At 33.7% G+C, this 26,075-nt stretch overlaps 1 pseudogene; it reads left to right on the top strand.

Annotated features, from left to right (window-relative positions):
• The first annotated feature begins 1,012 nt into the window (after positions 1–1,012).
• LOC132604195 (uncharacterized) lies at positions 1,013–12,742 on the top strand (annotated as a pseudogene).
• The last annotated feature ends 13,333 nt before the right edge of the window (positions 12,743–26,075 follow it).

Genomic DNA, 26,075 nt, shown 5'->3' with positions numbered 1-26,075 from the left:
CAGAGGGATTATATGCCAAATGAAGGAAATGAAAGGATAATTGAGATACTGTGGATATGTGGGGACCTAAAAAGTAAACACACAAGAGGTGGAATTAATATTAAACTTCTTAATGGTAGAAGTTTAAATTAAAAAAAGTGGACGTAATATGGTAAATCACATAATTTTAATCGCTAGGTAAAATTCTCAAAGTGCTAAATAAAAATATAAAATGATAAATTTTGAAAAGGTGAAGAAACAATAACCAGAGAAGTGCAAAGAAGAATAAAATAAGCAACAAAATGAAAAACTAAATATCAAAGAAAAGAGGAGCAATGGAAAATTAAGAGGGGTAGCTATTAAGCGAAGAAACAATCCACAAATGAAACTCCTTAGCGAGTCTCCATATTTTTTTCTTTTCCTCTTATTTTTTCCCTTAATTTCTCAATTGCTGTTAAAATTTATCTTATTTTGGTTATGTCCGTCTCTTTTTATATTTAGTAAGTTGACAATTCAAATGCCCTACATGTCAAGTTTATAATCACAAGATTCAAATGATATTTTATTTTCTTGTACACATTTGTAATTTAAAATCACAAGATTCAAAAATCTATTTTTATTGTCTAGTCAAACTTAGACACTTAAATTGAGACAGATGGAGTATATGCCAAATAAAGGAAACGAAAGGACAATTGAGACACTACGGACACATGGAGACCTAAAAAGCAAAAGCACAAAAGGTAGAATTAATGTTAAACTTCTGAAATGTACACATGTTAGTCCTTGCTTAGGATATAATTTCATGTGCTTTCTATAATAGAGTAATAAAATAAAGTGTAAAAGTAAAGAAATATGATAACGTAAAAATGGAATACACGTATGCAGGTGATAAACCAAGTAATAATACTTGTTAAAATGAAGCGGACCCCAACTGAAAAAAAAAATCATGTACAATTAAAATAAGTCCAAATTTAATATATGATTCAGACTGCTTTTCGTACAATATGTGTAACTGTGTTAGTCCCGGCTTCACAATAGAAATATGATGAATAAACTCAATTACCATATTTACTCTTAAAGGCATGTTAATTAAAGGGTGTAGGTCAATGGTATTGGCTCCTCTATCACTTACTATTCCATCTCCTTCAAAATTCTCTGCAAATTCCTCTCTCCTCCCTTATCACAAAGTCTAACAATAAACCCAAACGCTTCACTCACCACTTCTAACACACTGATCATGGGAAACACACTGCCAAAAAATGAGCCAAACTCATTCAGAAAATACCCAACAACACGATTTGCAAGTGACGGAATTACCACGTGAATCTCAACCATTCACCTGTGAAATTTGTATCGAGCCTATGTTGTTATCCAATAAGAAATTCAAGAACCAAAATCGCTGTGTTCATCCTTGCTGTATCAACTGTATTGTAAAATACATCTCCGTCAAGATTGAAGACAACGTTGGCGAAATTCCGTGTCTGTCTTTAAATTGTAACCAATTTTGGACCCAATCTCTTGTCGGAATCTTGTGGGTCCCCAGCTGTTTGTTAAATGGTCTGAAGACAGTAGGGTAAGTGGAAGAGGTGTCCTCAGTGTCGTCACTTTGTTGAACTTATTGAAGGTTGCAAAATTGTTAAATGCAGGTTAGTTTAATTTTGCTTTTTCCTAACCCCCTGTTTGGATGGGGTTTCTCGTGGTTCATTAATATATAATTTTTTATGAAATCATATTTTTTTTATTATTTTTAAAATTATATGATACGGTGTTATAAATTTGTGGTTCATTCTATACTTATATAATCATGAAAAGTTTCAATTTTTGTAACTATAAATTTGATGATTTCTCCTTAGTTACATATTTTATTTTTTCATTATACCTCACCCTCCACCTCACCCCCACCCCCTACCCCTCACCCCCACCCCATCACCCACCCCCACTCCTAACTACCCCACTCCTCTGCCACACACCCCCACTACCCCCGCTACCCTTCACCACCGCCCAATTCCACCCCACAATAACTCACCTCCACTCTCATCCCACAATCACCCACCTCACACCACCCACCCCTCTACCACCCCCACCCACTACCTCTCACCACCACCCACCCCCACAACCACTCACCCATGCTACCACCCACTACCCCATCCTCATCCCACAACCACCCACCCCTTCACCAACCCCACTAACTATCTACTTATTTCTTAAAGTTTCTATTTTATTCTTTATCTGAATTTTATTAATATATGTAAATTAATTTCTAGTTAAGAGTTAAGTTTACTTTAGTAAACTTATAAGTTATTATACGATACCATACAGTCAAACCAAACAATAAGTGTTATTAAACCACAACAAACGATACAGTTTATCTAAATATTATGTTCATTAATACAGTACAATACAATACAACACCATACTGTACATTAATGAACCACGGGAAACAACCATCCAAACAGAGGGTAAATAATTTTTGTTATCCTTTGCTTAGGGTTATATGTTAATATAGGTATATGAAAAAATTAATCTTTAAAAAGGCAAGACAATTAAAAAGCATATATTTATAGATTAAACCTTCTGGGGTTTGGATTATACGGCAGTTTTAATTTTTGCACATTATTTTGGTATTAATTGTAAAAATTTGTGAACCCTATAGTAGTAGTTCTGTCATTTTATTGAGAAATATTTGGGAAAAACATGTTGGAAATATACTTAAGTGAATAGAAGTGTGCTCTTTTTTTGAGATGGCTGAAAAATTCAACGTGGTATTAGAGCATATAGAGGTTTCGAGTTTCACTGCTGCCCATGATAAGATATAATTGTAGAGAAATATAGCAGAAGAAAAGTAAATCGGAGAAACCTTCTGCTAGCCCAAGATCGTAACTAAGATCGGAAGATTCAACTAAAGAAGAGGAAACTATGAAAAGGAGAATTTGGTTATGAATGAAAGACTTTCTTGAATTGGCTTGAATGACTTACAATTGGGGCTGGCTTGGCTTGGTTACAAATGCCTAGTGTCACCCCTATTTATACTTATTTAGGGATGCTTCTAGATATCATTCTAGATCCATCCATAAGAAAAATCTAGTTATCTTTATCTTCTAGTATTACTCTAGAATATCTAGATTTTTCTATCCTCTACTAAAAATATCTAAGTGTCTAGAATTTCTAGACATTTCCTAATACAATATATATCAAAGATATTACATTATAACTTTCTAGAAACTCTTCTAAATATGTATGATATTTATTCTTCCAAAAAATTAACTTTAATTTTTCACTCCCCCTTAAAGTAATTTTTTGGAAGCTATCCTGAACTTGTCGTGGAAGAACTCAGACGAAGCTTTTGGACTTGTCTTGGTGAATATCTCAGCAATACTTTTTCGACACTTCTTCCTTCTTCAAATGATGATGGTTTTCCGCTAATAATTGGGCCTCCAAAGAAACATGAATGTGTGTTGATAAAATTTTCATCTCTGTTACGGCCAGACTTGACAATATTTCTTTTTGGCCTTTGCGAACCACGTGAATCATCTTCATGCTGAGTTTCACATTCTTGAGTTTCCAGACTCCCCCTTTCTCTTAGCTCCTTAACAATTGTGTTATCTGGAGAAACACCTGAGTCGGTGACGATCTGACCATGAATTTCTTTCGAAGCCTCAATACCAACACAGGATCCACCACTAGATTCCCTTTTCAACTCCTCAATAAATTATTTGGCAGCTTCAGAGCTTCCAAAAAACATACCGCTTGTATCTCCATATGAAATTGAGCCTTCAAGGTCAACCTCTTCATTTATTTGACCGTCAGCTTCTCCATCTGCTTCCAATATTTGATCTGAGCTAGTGATTGACTTTGATACGGTGGATGATTGACCAGAGACTTCAACTTCCACTACAACTCCCTCAATGCTTTCTCCAGAATGGTCACCATTGTCATATATAGTTTCAGAAACTTCATGCACAGGTTCTACTTCAACACCCTCTACGTCCAGACTTTTATTACCAGTTTCAGGATCTGCTTCGTTGATTTCCTCGGTAGCAGCTACCACGTCACTAGTCTGAACGTCTTTGGAATCTTCTTGCTTTTTGATGACACCAGTGTCTTCCTTCTCCACGTGATGGACCGTATTATCTGCTGTCACAATGACATCACAACCATTGTTTTCTTGGAAGTTGAAAAATTTAGATTCATCTTCAGTGAGATGGTGCCCACATCCTGAATCAACGATCCTGCCTCTTTCGAAATTGAGAGAAGCCAAGGCATCTACTACTCGAGTCTCAGCTACAAAGCACCTTCCCCAATCTTCTTCTTCAGGGGCTCTCTCAGTTTGAGCCATGTAGCTTTTCTTGGCTCGGCAAAATCTTTTTATGTGTCCTACTTCACCACATCGATAACATTTAATAGTCTTCTTACCGTTATTAGAATACTCTTCCTTCTGTCTTGGCGAGATTGACCCCTCATGGAATTGAGAATGTGTCATCTCTCTTGAGCTACTTCGCTTTTGTCTTCCTTTGAAATTCCTCTTGTAAGCTACAAGAGCATTTCCTTCCCCTTCTTTAAAACATACACTGGCCATCTGCTTGGCTAGTAGCTCCTGTAATGATAACAAATTCTCAAACTCTTCCAAGGATGGTTGTTGAGCCCATCCTTGAATTGATGTAACAAAAGGAATATATTTTTTCTTCAAACCACGAATGATAATTCTTCTCATTCGTGTTTCAGAGATAGTCTTATCCGGATTTAATAATGAGATCTCTGAACATAAGTTCTTAATCTTTAAAAAATATTCGGCAATAGAAAGATTACCTTGAATGGTGTTAGCCAATTCATTCTCCAAGATCTGTAGTCGCGCTTCATCCTTCTTGTTGAACAGCCGATCGAGGGTCCTCCATATTTCATGAGCTGATTTGCACCTAATAATATGATCAAACAAGTTGTGAGAAATGGACCTCTTCAGGATGAACTCCGCCTTCGCATTAATTTGCTTCCACTTCTTGCATGCGTCGCTATTTTTCGGTCCGTCAATAGGAGGACTTGTGTAACTACCATTAACAACATCCCACAAATCCTCTCCCACAAGGAATGACTCTATATATGTCTTCCATACCTTGTAATTGGACTGATTCAACAACTCCATCCCCAGTCCATTAACACGGCCGCTTAAATCCATATAGAGAAACCAGTTGAATCTACCACTAACCCGATCTTGAAATAAAATCCAGAAGCCAACTACGGCTATGGATAAGGCTCTGATACCAAGTAGAGAAATATAGTAGAAGAAAAAGTAAATCGAGAAGACCTCATCAAATACGACATCACGAGAAACAATGAAGCGATGAGTTTTCGGGTCCATGCACTTCCAGCCCTTTTTCCTTTCGTCATATCCAACAAAAATGCATTTCCTTGCCTTGGCATCCAACTTGCTTCGTTGAGAAACTGGGATATGAACATAACAGATAGAGCCAAAAACTCTTAGGTGTTTGATGCTAGGCTTTTCTCCAAACATTAATTCATAGGGTGATTTCATGTTGTTTGGAGAAAGCGGCATCCTGTTGATCACATATGTTGTACATTTCATACCTTCAGCCCATAAGGCTCTAGGTAAATTTTTGGCATGAAGCCAACTTTTACATGTCTCGGTTAAGTGTCGAATCTTTCTTTCTGCCACTCCATTTTGTTGTGGTGTATCAGCACAGGTGAGTTCTCTTTTAATACCATGCTGACGACAAAAAGAGAGAAATTCTTCAGAAGTGAACTCACCACCATTATCAGTCCGCAACCGCCTTATTCTGGAACCGAGCTCGCCTTCAACCGTTTCTTTGAACTCCATAAACTTGCTGAAAACTTCTGACTTATGCCTCACAAAGTAAACCCAAGTGAATCTAGTAAAATCATCAATGAGAATTAACATATAAGAATAGTCGGAGAATGAAGGAGTTCTTGTTGGCCCCATCAAATCACTGTGAATTAGTTCTAGAGGAGCACTGCATCTTGACAAGGATCTATCAAACGGAAGTCGATGTTCCTTCCCATATTGACATCCTTCACAAATCTCTCCTCCACCAAAGTTGCTTAAGTTTGGTAATCCTTTTACTAGATTGAATTTCACCATAGCTTTTAATTTATCCATGTTAAGATGCCCAAGTCTAGCATGCCACAGATATGTATTATCATTGCTACTCATCTTCTCAATATATGAATTAGAGGCAGATAAGACATATAAATCATTAACTCTCTTACCGGTATGAATAATATCTGCCTTGAGTTCTTTGATATTTTGAAGGAACTTCACGTCATGTGGGCCAAATAATAGATAACTTCCAGCATCTACGGCATTTGCAACTGAAAATAGATTTTTCCTCATACCTGGAACATGAAAGACACTGTTGAGAGTGATAGAGTCCTCCTGCTTCTCGTGATTTGTCTCCATATATGTCTTCCATACCTTGTAATTGGACTGATTCAACAACTCCATTCCCAGTCCATTAACACGGCCGCTTAAATCCATATAGAGAAACCAGTTGAATCTACCACTAACCCGATCTTGAAATAAAATCCAGAAGCCAACTACGGCTATGGATAAGGCTCTGATACCATGTAAAGAAATATAGCAGAAGAAAAGTAAATCGGAGAAAGATGCCTTGGGGAAGGTGCTTTGTAGCTGAGACTCGAGTAGTACTCGAGTAGTAGATGCCTTGGCTTCTCTCAATTTCGAGTACGTGGCTGGCTGTTGGAAAAGAATATCAGGCCGCCGCGAGGGGCAATTTTGAAGACATAACTAAATAAATAAAAGTATGTTCTGTTAAATCGCTTAACAAGACAATCATGCAAATATTTAATATTGGAATTGGTGAGCGGAAGTTTGGGATTGAAGCACACATAACTGATTGATAAGGTTTTAACTCCTGGAGAATGTGGACAGAAAAATCAGGACTTTGGGCTTGCATTTAGCTATTATAACCAAAAGAAAAAAAAAATCGTACTATTGAACCCTCCTACTGCATCCATGGCTTGATGACTCCCCCAAAAGCTGCTGCTCGGCAGCTGAACCCTTAGCTATCAACGGTAAAGGTTACTTAATATTGTTGTCTCTCAATGTATACAGAGTTAGTAAATTTTAAGGCATGTATATCTTCTTTGTGGCATTCCATTATCTGCTTAATGGGACTTGAAAATGGTGCAATATTGATTACGTGAACCAGGAATTGCCTATATTTTGACAGACGGATGAATTGCTAATATCCTGTTGATTAGTGAGCTTCAAACTAAGGCATGAAAAGGCTTATAATCCTTGCAATATAAATGTTCTACAATGTTAGGCTACAACTATGCGTTGTCTGTAGAAGCATTCAGTAGTTTTCTGAGTGGACTTGTAAATCTCCAATATGTGCCCCGCACTAATAAATTGTTCGAACGCTGCATAAAAGAGTTGTACAAAAAGTCATGTGATTTGCACTTTAAACTATAGCTTTATCTCACACGTGACACATCTATTGCGCTTCTCCTTAAGTGCACCTGTTCTGACATTCTTACTTGTGCAACTACTGGATTCCACTTCTCTCCAATTCACTGATTTTCACCTTTCTCTTTTTCTGTATAGCTAAAATGCCCTTGATTGAATTCAAACAATGCTCTTGATTGAATTCAACTTTTCCTTCTTCAATCTTTTCCTGTTCGGGAGCTACACTATTTCTGTATGTTTTCTTTTCGCTTATTTCCTTCTATTCCGACAACACAAGTATGAGATTTGCTTACGATTTGAAGTCTGAAATTCAACTTCTGCTAAATCATTTTTTTATCTGTATGTAGAATATAAGTCATGTTTAAGAATTCTCAGTTTGTTTCGTTATGATGCTTGCTCTTTTTTTTTTTTTTTTTTGGTCTTCCGATTTCCTCACCTGTTTCTCTTCGATTCTCTGATATTCAGGTGATGAAATAGGTTGGGATCTTCCTGGTCCTGCTTCATTAATATTAGTAATCACATTTGGTATGTGTATCTTAGTTTCCTATTCTTTTGGATATAGTTTCTAGCTAAGATTTCTACATGCATGTTTGTAACTGCCTGATTTGCACATACATCGTGTGTTTTTTTGATGAATTTATCTTTGTTACTAACTGATTAGCGCAGAGTTAAACTGGTCTATGAAAATCAACAATGACTCTGAATTTTGAAGTGGATTGTGCATCCAAGTTGTTTGATTGTATGCCTCAGTCAACTCATTTGAAGTTTCATGTTGCAATTTTCTAGGATAATCTGTATCAACAACTGAGAAAAGTTCCTTTGACAAATCAACTTATTTTAGATGTTTTTTTTCCCTTTTCTCTCTCTCTACCAGACCTTTAATGGTGATCTCTCTTACGTGAATCTTTTAATTTGTATTTAATCCTTTTTCTGACATTGCTTACATATTTCGAAAGAAGAAGGAGATTATAATTCTTAGCAGATATTTTCACTTTTTTTCCTTTGTTCAAAAAGTACGTTGAAGCTTTAATCCACTGCATTCGTGGTTCTTAATAGAAATTTATCAGAATAAGTATGATATGATGGGCACTCTTGAAATCATTTGTATCAGTCCAGAAAGATTCCAGGCAATGAGATTACAACGTTGTGAGTCTAATTAAAGAATTGTCAATGAGATGATGCAGGAATTAATAGAAATCTTCAACAGGGAATTGTGTTATATATACTCTTTCAAAGTGTTGAATTTTTCTATTGATGCGAGTTATGGCATGACTCTTTGTGTATTGATGTTCTTCTTATGCTCTTTTAGTTTATATTTTCGTTTAGGAGTTTGAGATATTTGTTTGAGGTTTGAAATTTGGGGGTTTAAGAGTGGAATTGTTCTCTCATTTCACAAATGGACTAAGCAATCAGAAAGTCACCAAAATTATTCTGACAGATCAAACAACTCATGAACTAGAGGTAAGTTTTGTTCTTTCCCTCTTTCAGCTTTTAGGTATAGATCCAAGGTGATTGATCAATACATTTTCATGAAAAACTTGGGTACGTTTTATGGTTTTACCTATGAAATAGTTTGACTGTAATTCATCCACCTCAACGTCTGATTTCTTAATATGAGAGCTAATATCACCACATCAACCAATAGCAAAGACCACAATATTTTTTCACTTTAGTTTTAAAATCGTATTCATACTCTGAATTGTTTGCTAGGTTCCTACTATGTAGATTAAAAAAGAGCATGTCCTTTAGTGAATGCTATATTGTTGCTAATAGCCTGATGCTCAAAAGGAAGCTCAAGCCCTACTTTCAATTTTCTTTCTAGCCAAGTACACGTGAGTATTGGGATATAAATGTCTAATCTGTGAGGATCATGAGTGTAGAAAAATATAAAATTATTGTTTCTTTGTGTCCAATTAAGTGTTAGAACGGAGAAATTCAATTTTAAAGATATAGATGTGCTCTCTTAGTCCGGGGCTCCGAGCTATACCTATAAGTTACTGACAATTGTTTCTCCTTTTACAAAGAAACTGTGTTCTACCCGCAAGGGTGGCTCAGTTGGTTGAGCATGGGGCTTTCATAATGGAGGTCTCAGGTTCGAAACTCCCTGCCTACAACAGCAGGGGATTTGCCTTCTGGGTCGAGCTCGTCGCACGGGGCTTGCCTAGTGCGGGTTACCTTTCCTGTGTGGTTTGCGAGCTATTGCACAGGAGCTGGGTTTATCCTGTGCGCACCTGAAGGGTAGCGGCTGTGGGTTCCCATGTCATAAAAAAAAAAAAAACTGTGTTCTCTCTTTTAGTTAAAAAAGGCACTATATCTTCACATTTCAGCATGTAGTTTTCTTATAGGTGTCACTGCATTTTGTAACGATAAATGTGAAGTTGTGGAGTTCTCCCTATTCTTTTTGATTTAAAGGTTATTCGTCTGATTTCTTTAAGTTCGTTGAAGTCATGGATTGGGGAATGAGTTATTCTACGAAAACTCCCAAGTGTTGCTTATGGAATGAAAGTCTTTTATCTGTGAAAGATAAATGGTTTACATGAGCTGTATTGCTGGAAAATGACAAGGATAATTTCGTAAGGATATAAATTTTAAAGTCTCCATTCGTCCTTAAAGAGAGTAGAATATGATGTGAAATAACTTTTGCTCTTAGTGTAGAGTTGAGGTTAGTTAAAAGGATTTTGTGGAATTAATTTGTAGCACTGCATTATGTGTTTAAGTGATGGTTCTGAGTTTTGTCATCAAAAAAGGTGATGGTTCTGAGTGTTGGATTTTCTATTGGAACTTTTACTTATTCAACCTTAGCAAATATGTAGACTTGAGGTAATGAGATTGTGTATTCTGGTGATGGAAAAACTTCTCAAATACTTTGCTGCAAAACTGACACCACATTACAACAGACAATCTCTAATTGGATTTAATCGCATCTTTAGGCTTTGGATAATGCATTTTCCTTTTGCTATGTTTGCCCTTTGTTGTTTTTTAAGTGTCCTTCTGCCTATGTGTCCTTTACTGGTTGCAGCGCGGTAAAAAATCGTCAAGAGTAATTCAAGAAAAGAAACAGCAAAGAAAAGCCTTCACTAAGGACAAATTATGTTATTCTTTGGAGTCATCATCGGAGGAGTGATAAAATGACTATTTGTGTCCTAAAGTAGAATGTAGTTTCTGAAAAATTATTATTACTATTATTTTTTTAAAATGAAGGATTGAAAAGTAGAATGTGGAGGTGTGTAAGTTGTGCAAGGAATTAAGACTTGGAGGTGTGTAGGTAATGCAGTTATGATATTTTATTTTGACTGATTTTTTTTTTTGTGATGCAGTTCTTATTCAGGTCGTAGTTAGAAGTTTGCGGGAAGAGCTCTTTTTGTTGTTATAGACTTAAAGCAGATGAACAACAAGAACAAGAAGGGCAATAAATGAAGAGGGTTACAACACCAGATTCGCAAATCACTTAAAACAGTTGGCACACACTGTGAATGGGCTATAACTTATTTTCTAACAGTACGTTGGCAGAAGTGCAGGTTAGCTAAGATCTTTAGAGAAACATGTTTAGGATTCGTACCTATGGACAGTTTTCGAGTTATCGAGACAATACAAAACATAGATTTAAATTGAGGCTTATTTGACATAATTATCTCATGAGACTTGGTCTTACACCTTGAAGTGAACAACTCATTGTCATTGCCATTATTTTTACTTTTTTAACCCAATATTTTATCAATCTACTTAGGTTTTCGATTTATGGAAAAGCTGAAGCCTGGAGTGAGGAGGGCTTTCTATTATAGGCATTCACTTTGACAATTGACAAGGATCCCTCAGGATCATTTGATTTAACAAAATTTGTGCGTAGATTTATTGATTCTTGATTGTGCAGTTCTATATATATTCGCCTAGAACATATTCGCCTGCTAATTAATAATACCTTTACCATTTAAAAGAAAAGTATTTGCCTTCTAACTTAGTACTTGGAAGCTAATGTTAATATGTGTGACTCTCTCTCAACTGTTTTATGTACCAACTGCTAATACATTTTTTTTTTGGTTGATGGACTAACTGCTGTTAAATTTTATTTTTTTGACGTGTCTGCCTTTTCAGTAAATTGCTTATGTACATACATGTGAGCATTTGTTACTATGATGGCATCAATTTTGTCCTAGAGATGCATCCATTCTTTATTTAGTTTCTGCAAATTTTTTTATGTTTCATGGATATGCATCTTCTCTTTTATCCTCCCCCATCCCTTTTTTTCCTTCAAGACATACGTTGGCATCACTTTATCTGCAAATATGTATATTTGTGTTGTTGTATCTTCAACATGTATGTCAATTTTCAAGGTTCTCTCCTTAATTAAGCGTTGGAATTAGTACTTTGCTGATATTGACAACTTGAATTGAATCTCATTTGACATTCACCCCCTAAATACACCTTTATAAGTACGATACCTGATGCAACTTCTATTGAGTAACTGCTACTCTATACGTTGTATTATGGCATATGCTACGTATCAACCATTTTACATACATGGCATCGGCTAGCTTTATCCCAATTAGCTTTGTGTTTCTCCACGTGCTATTCTTTCCATTCTTTGCTGCTATCCTTCCTGATCAAATGACTATGCAAGCATCCAAAGATTGAATACCGCTTGAAAATGTAAAATATTGGGCCCCCTTTTTTTTTTTTTTAATTATTTTGGTTTCTACAGGTTTAATGACTTTGAACGAGCAACAAATGTCGTTGGGTTGTTAGTGGCTACACATTTCCTCCTCTAAGGTATTCTCCTCAATTCCATTCCATTGGCTCATTGTGGGATGATCTGGATGAGTTTTTGTGAGCTTTAGCTTCCTCAATTGTTCCCTTTTCTCAATGCCTGTGGTTTTGCGATGTGCTTCTATCTTCTTCTTTTTTTTTCAATTGCACTTACGATATTCAAATTTTATTTACCGTTTGTAATTATATTGGTTTGATTGTGGTATGAATTCTGAAATCGTTCCGTCCAACTCGGCATGCATGTCGGCTACATGATCTTTTTTAGAGCTAACAGTTGACTCTGCCATTGGTGATTAATTAAGCTCTTTGTTAGTGAGAGAGAGAAAGTAAAATAAGTTAACGTTGACAAGGGTTGTTTTGCAGTTGTTGAGTTGTGAGAGTAGTTCTACAAAGTAATTATTTTACTCTTGAACTTAAAGGCAAATGCAGGGCAATTCCTTCGGCCTCAAGTGTTTTAGATGCACTAGATACCTTGCTGATCTTTGAAATAAAATATTGATCATTCCAAAACTTGGTTGCATTCTTAATATATATGTGTGTGTGTGGGGGGGGGGGGGGGGGGTGTTTTCAAATGTAGTAGAACATTCTCTTCTTTTTCCTGGTTAAAATTTTAAGATAGCATGCAGAACAAACGATTCAACAATTAGCAAATTTTCTGTTTTTAAGAGTCCAATAAGTGCATTAGGTCGATTATTCTAGATTTGCATCACGTAGGATTCATTAAAAGTGGAAGAGCTCATCTTCATATCTAGAGCTCGAACCCGAAACATCTGGTTAAGGATGAAGGGGTCTTACACAATATATTGTTACTAATTCTATTTTCAACTTATTTTTTCATCACTTCATACAATAAAAATCCTACTATTATATTCTTCATCAAGAATAGGGTCTATTTTCTGTTTCTAATATAAAATAGAAGTGTTACATTGATATGTATATGTACTACATCGAGATTAGAGGCAAATTTCAGAATTTGAATTTTATGAGTTTCATAAGTATAGGATGGCAGCAAGCACAAAACAAAAGGAAGTTGAGTAACATTAATCAACTGACACCAATTCTACTCTTAAGAGTGAAAAAAATGTTATGACTGCATATCCTTCTCTTGAAGATGTGTTTAGTTATCTGGTTCCATTCCACATGACTAAAAACCCCTTTCAACAATAGAACATTGGAGAGGTAATGAAAAACAAAAGAGCTTCAAAAAGATCTAAAAAGAAACTAAATATCAGAAAAATTTAATAGAAGGCTGCGTATGTACTTACGTGTGAATGTGCAATGTTGAGGCTGGCAAAAAAAGCTCAATAACCTACATATCATCTTTGTTACTTCATTCTCCTTAGTTCCTAATGATCATTCCTCCCTACCGAGCAAAGTTGTACAAACTTGATTCCAAAAATATCTCTTTTCCAGTGAGCAAAGGTCACACAAATAAGGACGACACTTCCTGCAATTAAACGGTATAAAGACAGTGAAAAGGAAAATTTAACTTATGTTATATCTCAAGTGTGTCAATTAAATCTAATTTGAGTACACTAACCTTTTACGTCTTTTTTGCTAGTGTGGGTGGTTGACCTTTCGGCCTTGTGCTTGAAGAGTCAGATGCAATAACTGCTTTCTCCATGTCTACCTCACTTGTGCTAGAGGCTTCAGTTTTTTGGCGTCCCTCTGATTAACGCTAGGTGGAAAGATTGGTTTCCTTTCTACGTAGGACATAATTGATACAGTTGTCTGTGTGTCGTTCGAGCTTCTCCAGGATGACTTTTTTAATTGAATTCGGAACAGTCTGTCCGATAACATCTTATGAACATGGTCAATGGGCAGGAGTTGATTCTGCAAGCAGGAAGAGTCATTTCTTAGATTTAATAAAATGTCTAATAAGCATGAAGCTGATGTGAACGCTTATATAGATAGTGTTTTACATGCTAAAATGATTTTAAAAATACCAAATAAAAAAACATATATGAAGTATACTACTACATATAAGTAAGGGGAAACCTTGACCAAAGTTGTTTCAAATATATGTTCTGCTGTCATGGAGAGCCTCTTCTCAGCGATATCTCTAGAAATTAATGCCGTAATCAACCCACTGCCATCGATAAGATCAATTTGGAAGGTACACTTGGAACCATATTGAGTTTAATATTTGTACACATATGCTATATTTTGTGGGGATGGAATTTATATGTATGGCGAAAACGTAATACCGAGGCACTAATGTTGTCTGTCGATTACATGTTGTGCATTCACATTCTCTTCTTTCTTTCGTGCGCTTTTTCTGTTTGCATCCTGAACATTCAAGCACAATTTCTGCAGGTCATTTGAAATAAACATTTTTGCCTCAACATAGAAAACACCAATCTATCAAGAAAGATGAAATGCACATGTATATTACTTTGTTTCGTGAATAAACGTATTCACATCTAAATAAGTGAAACACTTACAGAAGTTTGTGATGAAATTTCTGCAATGGGGATAACTTGCTGCTGAGTAGGAGTTATTGTAAGAGACGATAATGACGTAGAGAAGCTGGATGATGCATAACTTGAAAGCATATGTTTGTTTGTTTTTGCCCAATTGTTATACCAAATAAAGTATTCAATATGTTGTTGAAGGGCAAGTTTAAAAGTAAGGCTGAAAAGTTGGTACCAGTTGATGAGCTCCAACGCTTGTGGGTAAGCAGGATTTATGTGTATTGTTGAGTTGAATTTGGTTTGCAGCGATAAACCTATATGGCACAATGTATGTGTAATGTTGTATTAAATAAAAATATGCAAGTAAAATATTCTAATATGTGCATACCTTGATATGAATTACAGGGAACTCTTTATCCTTTCCCATTTTAGCTTGAAGCTCAGTTCCTTCAATTTCTCCGAAGTCCTCCCAAAAAGTGAGTAGAAACTATTTTTTTTTCTAAGAGTGCAGGGAATATTATACTAAATTTTTGAGCATCTATCGTAAAGATATTGTAACACCTCGTACCTTTAATGTAAGCTTTAACCATGATCCTAGACTTGAAAAATCAGATAAAGAATGTGGGAATTGGAATTTTCCTGTTCAGTTGTGAGATAGTGGTTTACGCCCATGAACAGTGGACGTATTTCAGTTTACGGGGCCGTAAACTAAGTCGTAAACTGGTACCAAGGATTTCTGAGCATTCTGGAATTTGGTAGTTGAATGTCATATGGTTAAATACGGACCGTATTTCACTATACGGCCCGTATTTCAAATCGTAAACTGAAACCAAGAATTTCTGAACATTCTGGAATTTGGCATTTTGATGTCACATGGTTCAAAACTGACTGTGTTTCGATTTACGGCCCGTATTTCAAAATTTATTTGGAATTTGGGAAAACTTCCTTGATGAAAATTGTAGAGCTTTGAAATACCTTTCCAACGGAATATTATGGGGGTCAAACGGACATCTGTGCAAATAGTTATGTCCATTTTACTGAAGAGACGCAGTGCAGTCCGTATTGCAAAATACGACCCGTATTGCAGTTTACGACCCGTAAACTGAAAATACGGCCAGATAGCCTGAAACTACGTAGCCACCGTAGGATAAGGGTTGTCAGCAAGGAGGCAACACCTTCATTATGCAGTTTGGATCCTTACATGCTTATTATTATTTAAATCTCATATCCCTGGCATGGTTGTGAGTGTTCTGCTGGTAGGACGCAAGTACCAGACCATGTTGTCGGTTATACTATAGCATTCCCCACGTTACAAGCAGTTTTTACATACATGTATTTCCATTGATTTACTGTTTTCAGACTTTACTCACGTTTCATGCTCATGTCCAAGTTACATTCAGTTTCAGTCCATGTCCTATACATATGTTGTGCCATGTTCTTCATTTCAGCAGGTTTTACATACTAGTACTATTCACGATGTACTAACGTCCTTTTTGCCCGGGGCCTGCACTTCACGGTGCAGATACCGGTTTTCAAGAGCATACACCTGCGCAGTAGGATCACTTCAGTTATCAGCTTGTTGGTGAGCCCTACTTCTCTCGGGGTTCAACATGGAGTCTGCATTAGTATTCAGTTTATGGTAGTCTAGGGTCATGTCCTGGTAGTTAGTATTCAGACATGTTTTAGAGGTTTCATAGACAGACGTTAGTTCACAGAGTCAGTTGTGCATTCATGTTTGCAGACTATTATGTTTTCATGATATTTCATACTATGAGATAATTTCAAGACTTTATTCCGCAAATTACATTTTCGTGACTCATTTAAATTGCATCATATATAGAGTATATTGTTTTGATGCCCATGTTGACAAGCAAGCCATGTGGTTCGCTCGGTCACATGCAGTATGGCACCGAGTGTCGTGTTTCGCTCAGGCCATGGTTCGGGGCGTGACAGATATGCATATACTTCCAAAGGAACATAAGGGCATATCATCTTAAATGAATGTTGTACTTGCTGATTGTTAACAACGTTAATCTCTCAGCACCCGTTTTGATTGCGACCTTTATATTTTTGGAGGGCCACCACGTAGAACGACTCCTAGTATATCAGCTAGTAAGTATAAGGGAATATAATGAGTGAGCACATGTATAAGCATATATTATTGAGGATGCTAGTAATTAGTAGGAGTGGTGTACAAATTTCTACGGAAGAATGAGGAGTTATACGAGCGATGTCGTCAAAAGTTGTGATATTCAGCTTAGTTGATGGCAGGCATGGTTTCTCATGGTCGTCAGTTGGCTTGACATGTTCAACTATAGTTTCTTTGTCGAGTACCAAATAAAACTTATGTATTGATTTGCCGTATGAAGTGGATGAAACTCGACCTCTTGCGGCGGAAATCAGATATGTCTCCGAAATTTGAAGCTTCTTTGCATAATGCCCAATATCTTTGCCATACACAATGGTTTCTCTTGCGTTGTTCGTTCTTCACTCAATTCTTATTGCTTCCATCTCATTCTATAAGTGCTTTTCTGGTAAGTTTTTTGATACACTCTTTGAATTTCTCTGGTGTTTCTACTACTAATTGCGATGATAAAAAAATCTTTTTTTTTTGTTGGGTATTTTATTCCACTATTTTTTATGAGTATATGATGGGTTTTTGGGTGGTTTGGTAGTTTATTGTAGAATTTTATATGGCTATTATGTTGATCTTTTGTTAATTATTCAATACAAAGATGTTCTGAATTCCCATGAAAGATTTAGCTTCCTTTTGAATTTGAAATTTTATTATCTCGGTTCTAAGGAACAGAAGAGGATGCAAATATCGTTACATTCATTTATTTAATACAGACAATTAAATAGTTACACACTCATTACAAAATAACATCAATTTTTTCAGAATATGCTCTTTTTCATGCTATCATCTTAAATTTCAACTGGTTCAATTTTGAGTTTATGTTTTTAGATACTGCATCCAGTTTGCATTAGAGGTGTTCGCTAAATTTCCCCATTAGAAACTACGACTGTATGTGGACTGTTAGAAAGTTGATTTTGACTGCCCAAATATAGCTTAGGCATGACCTGGACACCCGGTGCTTAATCAAAAAAAAAAAAATATAGCTTAGGCACGTTTGCGTTTTGTACTGTTTTTCCCTTGCTTATGTTTAATTTTTTGGTAACTTGGTTTCTTTAGTGATACTTTGGTTGACTTCCATTTTCCCAATAGTTTAGTTCTATTTCTTTCGGCCTTGGGGTTAGGAGTTGAACTTGCAGATGAAGTGTTTGGTGGAAGTCTTTAGGATTTCGTTGTTTCTCCATTCTGTCAACTTGTGACAAATCTGTACATCAAGATGCAATTGAATGATATAAGCTCCCTGAATCCCCCAAAAATGTGACAGCCAAGGTATATTAGGTGCTTCTAAGATAAATTATGCTATTGTATAAGAGCATCAGCGATTTCAGAATTAAGTTGTCACTGGTGAAATGTCACGTAGGTGCGGACCGCAGACCAATAATCAGAGATTTCAGAAGGCGCGATGTATATTTTTTTGGTCTAACATTTAAAAATCGACAACCAAATGGTTGTCACTTTTAACTGCGTATGAGCAGAGCCTGTGGAGGAATTATTGTAACCAAGTTAATAGGTAGCTGACATTATTTTGCTTGAGTTAAGTGTGATCAATATAACTAGGTTAACTGACGATTTGTTTTTACATAGATTTCATAAGCTTACATATCTGCCATTTCCTCATGAATGGCTTTTCCTATGGCTAAATCTATGTTGACACATATTGAGCTTTCAGAAATAAATAGTTCAATCATAATATTGTTCTTGAATGGCACTCCTTTTAAATTCAATCTGTTAGTTTGATGTCATTAGCTTATGGTGTAAAAAGAAATTTGAGGTATAAGGGTCAAATTTATCCCTCTAATATGTTGTAGTTTAAGATAATTACCGTATTCTTTTATGCTTTGGTTTGGATAGGGCGAATGCACTTTAAAGGAAACAGTGTTGCAGGACATCGCTTCATCAGAAAATTTTACTTTTATGTATAAGAAGCAGATAAAAATATTAAAATATACTTAAAAAATGACACTGTTTAAACATAATCGCTTTGTAATGCACTGGTTCAACATGTCGTCCTTCCCTTTCAGGAGGTTGGTAGATTGAGCCCAATCTTTCAACGCAACATCATGTTTAATTACAGTTGTAATTAATTATCTATTTTATCTCTAACATTAATATATTCAATATTATTTCTAATAAAACTATCATTATCAAGACGAGAAGTCGTAGTAATGTATTTGAATTGTATTTTATTAGTGTAATTTTTTTACTATTATAGTAATTTTTAAAAAAAATTAAGATGGGGTCTACGTGAAGAATTAGGAGACAATTGCAAAAAATAAAAAAAAACAAAAAAAATTAAGGGGGCTTACGTGAAGAGGTAGGAGACAATTGCAAAAAAAAAACTTAAATAATGATAATAAGTTCAGAAAATGGTAAAGGTACGCTTAGAGAAAATTTAAAGAAGAAAAATTCAGGAAAAAAGAAATAATGATTTAAATGGAACACAAAAATCGCTAAAGAAGTCATAAAATCAAAAAATTTAAAACTTATACCTTTGAGTAAGGATAAAAATGCACTAATTTTAGACACATATATCTCATACAAATAATGAGGAATAATATCAATAAGATGAAATATAAACGGTCAAGAAACGTATACACATATTTTCTTAAAATGATGAAGTTGGTCTATACTCAAAAATTAAAACTATAACAGATGCTAACACATGAAAGCGCTTTCAGTGTTGTTGAGTAGAAAGAGATGATGGCATGAAACTCGGTAGGAGAAGGTATATTTCAAAATTTTCAATTAGAGAACCAAACCAGGAAAATCATATATGGTAGAAGCGACTAAGTAAAATAATTTATTGATATTTTCAATTAATTGAATTATAATATTTTTATAATAAAAAATTCATAATTATATTACTAAAAGGTACTCTCTCTATCCTAATTTATGTGACATAGATATTTGTGTAGATTTAAACTATTTCATTAAAGGTAAAAGGAGAAATTTCAAGTTAAATGATTTCTAAACATAAAAATATATCTATTTTTTTAGACAGACTAAAAAGAAAAGTGTGGTATTATTTTTTTCATCATCTAGTAAATCTTTGAAACTTGTGGTCTAAAATAAGTGATAGATATTTGTGTGGATTTAAATCATTTTATTAAAGGTAAAAGGGAAAGTTTCAAGTTAAATGATTTTTAAACATAAAAATATATTATTCTTTTTTACACAGACTAAAAAGAAAAGTGTGGTACTATTTTTTTCATCATCTAGTAAATATATATAAGATTAGCAAACTATGCCCGTGCGATGCACGGGGCTCAACATGATTAAACATTATATTTAGTCAATTTAATTATTTGAAGAGACTCAATCAGAATTTAAAAAAAAAATGATTTAGTATATATCCTAACTAATCATCAACTAAATGGTAGAAGTTTAAATTAAAAAAATGGATGTAATACGGTAAATCACATAATTTTAATCCCTAAGTAAAATTCTCAAACTGCTAAATGAAAATATAAAATAATAAATCTTAAAAAGGTGAAGAAACAATAACCAGACAATTACAAAGAAGAACAGAATAAGCAACAAAATGGAAAACTAAATATCAAAGAAAAGAAGAGCAATGAAAAAATTAAAAGGAGAAACGATTAACCGAAGAAGCAATTCACAAATGAAACTCCTTAGCGAGTCTCCATATTTTATTTCTTTTCCTCTTATTTTTCTTCTTAATTCTCAGTTGTTATTAAAATTTATCTTATTTGTTATGTCCGCCTCTCTTTACTACTATTATAACATTTACTACTATTATAGAAATGACAGTAAGAGTGTGCGAGCACAACTATAAGTTGTTGTAACATTTGCTACTATTATAGAAATGACAGTAAGAGTGTACGAGCACAACTATAAGTTGTTGTAACATTTGCTACTATTATAGAAATGACAGTAAGAGTGTACGAGCACAACTATAAGTTGTTGTACCATATTCAATGTTAATTGTACTGTGGATCTGAGCCCATTTCATTAAATGAGTTCAGGGCTGTTTGTTTGTTATACCATTGACCTACACCTTTTAATTAACATGACTTTAAGAGTAAATTGGTAATTGAGTTTATTCATCATATTTCTATTGTGAAGCCGGGACTAACACAACTACACATATTGTACCAAAAGCAGTCTAAATCATACATTAAATTCAGAGTTATTTCAATTGTACTGGGTATTTTTTTCCAGTTGTGGATCCACTTCATTTAACGAGTACTATTACTTGGTTTGCCGCATATATACGCGTACTCCCCTTTTACGTTATCATATTTCTTTACTTCTACACTTCATTTTATTATTGTTTATAGAAAACACATGAAATTATACTCTAAGCAGGGATTAACATATCTACATTTCAGAAGTTTAACTTAATTCTATCTCTTGTGTTTTTACTTTTTAGGTCCCCCCATGTCCACAGTGTCTCAATTGTCCTTTCATTTTCTTCGTTTGACATATACGATACGATTATAGAAATGACAGTAAGAGTGTATGAATACAACTATAAGTTGTTCTAGCATATTCAATGTAAATTGTACTTTGGACCTGGGCCTATTTCATTAAATAAGTTCAGGGCAGTTTGTTTGTTATACCATTGACTTACACCTTTTAATTAACATGCCTTTAAGGGTAAATTGGTAATTGAATTTATTCATCATATTTCTATTGTGAAGATGGGACTAACACAGCTACACATATTGTACCAAAAACAGTTTGAATTGTACATTAAATTTGGACTTATTTTAATTGTACTTGGTTTATTATTATTATTATTATTATTATATTTTACAATTGTGGATCCACTTCATTTAGCAAGTACAACTACTTGGTTTCCAACCTGTATACATGTATTCCACTTTTATGTTATCATATTTCTTTACTTTAACACTTCATTTTATTACTCTATTATAGAAAGCACATGAAATTATACTCTAAGCAGGGACTAACATGTGTACATTTCAGATGTTTAACATTACTTCTACCTTTTGTGTTTTTGCTTTTTAGGTCCCCACGTGTCCGTAGTGTCTCGATTGCCTTTTCATTTCCTTCATTTGACATATACTCCATCTGTCTCAATTTAAGTGTCTAAATTTGACTAGAGAATAAAAATAATTTTTTGAATCTTGTGATTTTAAATAAAAAATGTGTATAATATAATAAAATATGCTTTGAATCTTGTGATTATAAACTTGACATGTAGAACATTTGAATTATCAACTTATTAAATATAAAAAGAGGCGGACATAACTAAAATAAGATAAATTTTAACAGCAATTGAGAAATTAAGGGGGAAAATAAAAGAAAAAGAGAAAAAATATGGAGACTCACTAAGGAGTTTCATTTGTGGATCGCTTCTTCGCTTAAACACTACTCTTAATTTTCCATTGCTCCTCTTTTCTTTGATATTTAATTTCCCATTTTGTTGCTTATTTTATTCTTCTTTGCAATTCTCTGGTTATGGTTTCTTCACCTTTTCAAAATTTATCATTTTATATTTTCATTTAGTAGTTTCAAAATTTTACTTAGCGATTAAAATTAAGCAATTCACAAATGAAACTCCTTAGTGAAGCTCCATATTTTGTTTCTTTTCCTCTTATTTTTCTTCTTAATTCTCAATTGTTGTTAAAATTTGTCTTATTTTCGTTATGTCCGCCTCTTTGTATATTTAATAAGTTGACAATTCAAATGTTCTACATGTCAAGTTTATAATCACAAGATTCAAAGGATATTTTATTATATTATACACATTTTTAATTTAAAATCACAAGATTAAAAAATTTATTTTTATTCTCTAGTCAAATTTAGACAGATGGAGTATATGCCAAATGAAGGAAATGAAAGGGAAATTGAGACACTACAGACACGTGGGGATCTAAAAAGTAAAAACACAAGAGGTAGAATTAATGTTAAACATCTGAATGATAGAAGTTTAAATTTAAAAAAGTGGACATAATATGGTAAATCACATAATTTTAATCGCTAAGTGAAATTCTGAAACTGCTAAATGAAAATATAAAATGATAAATTTTGAAAAGGTGAAGAAACAATAACCAGAGAATTGCAAAGAATAACAAAATAAGCAATAAAATGGGAAACTAAATATCAAAGAAAAGAGGAGCAATGAAAAATTAAGAGTTGTGATTAAGCGAAGAAGCAATCCACAAATGAAACTCCTTACTGAGTCTTCATATTTTTTTCTTTTTCTTTTATTTTTTTGCTTAATTTCTCAATTACTGTTAAAATTTATCTTATTTTGGTTATGTCCACCTTTGTTTATATTTAGTAAGTTGACAATTCAAATGTCCTAGATATCAAGTTTATAATCACAAGATTTAAAAGATATTTTATTATATTATACACATTTTTATATTTTATTATATTATACACATTTTTAATTTAAAATCACAAGATTCAAAAATCTATTTTTATTCTTTAGTCAAATTTAGACACTTAAATTGAGACAGATGGAGTATATGCCAAATGAAGGAAATGAAAGGACAATCGAGACACTACGGACACGTGGGGACCTAAAAAGTAAAAACATAAGAGGTAGAATTAATGTTAAACATCTAAAATGTACATATGTTAGTCCCTGCTTAGAGTATAATTTCATGTACTTTCTATAATGGAGTGATGAAATGAAGTGTAAAAGTAAAGAAATATGATAACGTAAAAGTGGAATACACGTATACAGGTTGGAAACCAAGTAGTTGTACTTGTTAAATGAAGTGGATCCACAATTGAAAAAAAAACAAGTACAATTGAAATATTTCCAAATTTAATGTACAATTCAGACTTCTTTTGGTACAATATTTGTAGCTGTGTTAGTCCCATCTTCACAATAGAAATATGATGAATAAATTCAATTATCAATTTACCCTTGAAGGCATGTTAATTAAAAGGTGTAAGTCAATGGTATAACAAACAAACAACCCTGAACTCATTAAATGAAATGGGCCCAGGTCCACAGTACAATTTACATTGAATATGCTACAACAACTTATAGTTGTATTCGTACACTGTTACTGTCATTAATCGCAGAGTATATGCCAAATGAAGCAAATGAAAGGACAATTGAGACACTATGGACATGTGGGAACCTAAAAAGTAAAAACACAAGAGGTAGAATTAATGTTAAACTTCTTAAATGGACACATATCAGTACCTGCTTAGAGTATAATTTCATGTGTTTTCTATAATAGAGTAATAAAATAAAGTGTAGAAGTAAAGAAATATGATAACATAAAAGGGGAGTACACGTATACAAGTGACAAACCAAGTAATAATACTCGTTAAATGAAGTGGACTCACAATTGAAAAAAACCCTAATACAATTGAAATAAGTTCAAATTTAATGTATAATTTAGAATGCATTTGGTACAATATGTGTAGCTGTGTTAGCCCCGGCTTCACAATAGAAATATGATGAATAAACTCAATTACTAATTTACTCTTAAAGACATGTTAATTAAAAGGTGTAGGTCAATGGTATAACAAGCAAACAGCCTGAATTCATTTAATGAAATGGGCCTAGATTCACAGTATAATTTACATTGAATATGGTATAACAACTTATAATTATGTTTATACACTCTCACTGTCATTTCTATAATAGTAGTAAATGTTACAACAACTTATAGTTGTGTTCTTACATTTACTGTCATTTCTGTAATAGTAGCAAAGTAAAGTAATGTTGTTATAATATGTGATCGATATTGCTTGGTACCATCTGAAGTCGTCTTTGATGAGTCAATCAAAATCTCTCTTCTGGTCAGTCAGTCAATCTCAATTATTAGTGTGGAAAAAGTGACTTTGTGAACTGGCACCAAATTGACCAAATGTGAGACTCTTCATTTTGGCCAAAAGCTTCTCGAAAGTAAAAAATTACTCACTATTTTATGGGTCGAAAAGACGGGATCGTTTCGTGGCTAGTCAGGAAGAAAGTCATTATGTCTTAAAATTAGGAAAGTTAATATCGTGTTTAGTTGCATTTAGCTGTTTTGTATAAAAATGAGTGCACCTAACTACGGTTCATGTTTGGCTATCATTTTAAAATCTCACACAAATAAAACAACTATAAATTATGAGTCAATTTGTGTATTATTATATGTGAGGTAGAAAAATGAAATAAATTATATAGAGATTAGTAATGCATAGATAAATATACTAAAATGACAAATGTACCCTCTATTACTCCGCATGTAAACGCATTTTATGACTTTGATTGCACTGCTTTCACGTGCCAATTATGGGTGCAATTCTAAACAAACATTTCATTTTAGAATTATATAATGTAAGTCTAATACAACAAAACCAATCATTAAAGAAATAATTCATGCATTGCAATATTTGTAAAACTAATTAATTCCTGCTTAACCAAAACCGCGTAACTAGTTTCTACATTACTAATACATGCATAACTCAAACCTGCAACCAAAAAAGCATTACAAGAAAAAATTGAAATCAGCCACGGGTTCCTTTGATAATCTATCACTAAATTGCTCGTAGCAAATAAATTTTTTTGATCACCAATCTATTGCTAAATTGAATTAGCAATGAATTTTACTATTTAGCTACAAAATTTGTTTGTTGTTAATTCCTACAAAATTTGGAGCCACAAATTCAATTTACTTGGTTGGTAGAACTCAACAACTTGGCTCAAACCTTACATTTATGTTAGAAATTCATTTAATATATAAATAATATACTTTCTCTATCCCAATTTGTGTGACACGTTTCTCCTTTTAGTTTGTCCCTAAAATAATGTCACTTTTATATATTTAGAAACAATTTATTTTATGAGATGATTTACAGCTACACGTCTATCTAAGGCTTGTTTGAACCACACTTCTCATAAGTCTTTCTTTGTTTCTTAAGCTCCGTGTCTAGTCAAATAGTGTCACATAAATTAGGATGAAGGGAGTATTTAGTCAGCAAAATAAATTGTAATCCCTCCGTCTCAAATTATTTGTCGTGATTACTAAAAATAGTTGTCTCAAATTATTTACCGTTTTAGAAGTTCAAGCCATAATTAATTATTTTTCCCCATTTTACTCTTAGTAGAATTTTGATGATACCTAAATATAATAAATATTTAACAGAGAGAGATTATAACTTAGACATAAATAAGAGTAAAGTTTGTCAAACAGCGCTTCTAATTAATATTTATTAAGCACTGCGTAAAACAAAACAAAAAAAGACAAATAATTTAAAACGAAGGTAGTAATTCAAAATTCAGACACTTTTTTTCTTTATTTCTTAAATTATGTGTATATCAAACCAAGAAAGTAGGGCATTTTAATTATAGGTGACAAATGGGTTTTAAAATTGA

Source organism: Lycium barbarum, chromosome 7, assembly GCF_019175385.1.
Source record: "Lycium barbarum isolate Lr01 chromosome 7, ASM1917538v2, whole genome shotgun sequence".
NCBI classification, from domain to species: domain Eukaryota; kingdom Viridiplantae; phylum Streptophyta; class Magnoliopsida; order Solanales; family Solanaceae; genus Lycium; species Lycium barbarum.
Note: the sequence above shows the minus strand (reverse complement) of the source record. Positions and strands in the feature narration are given on the sequence as shown.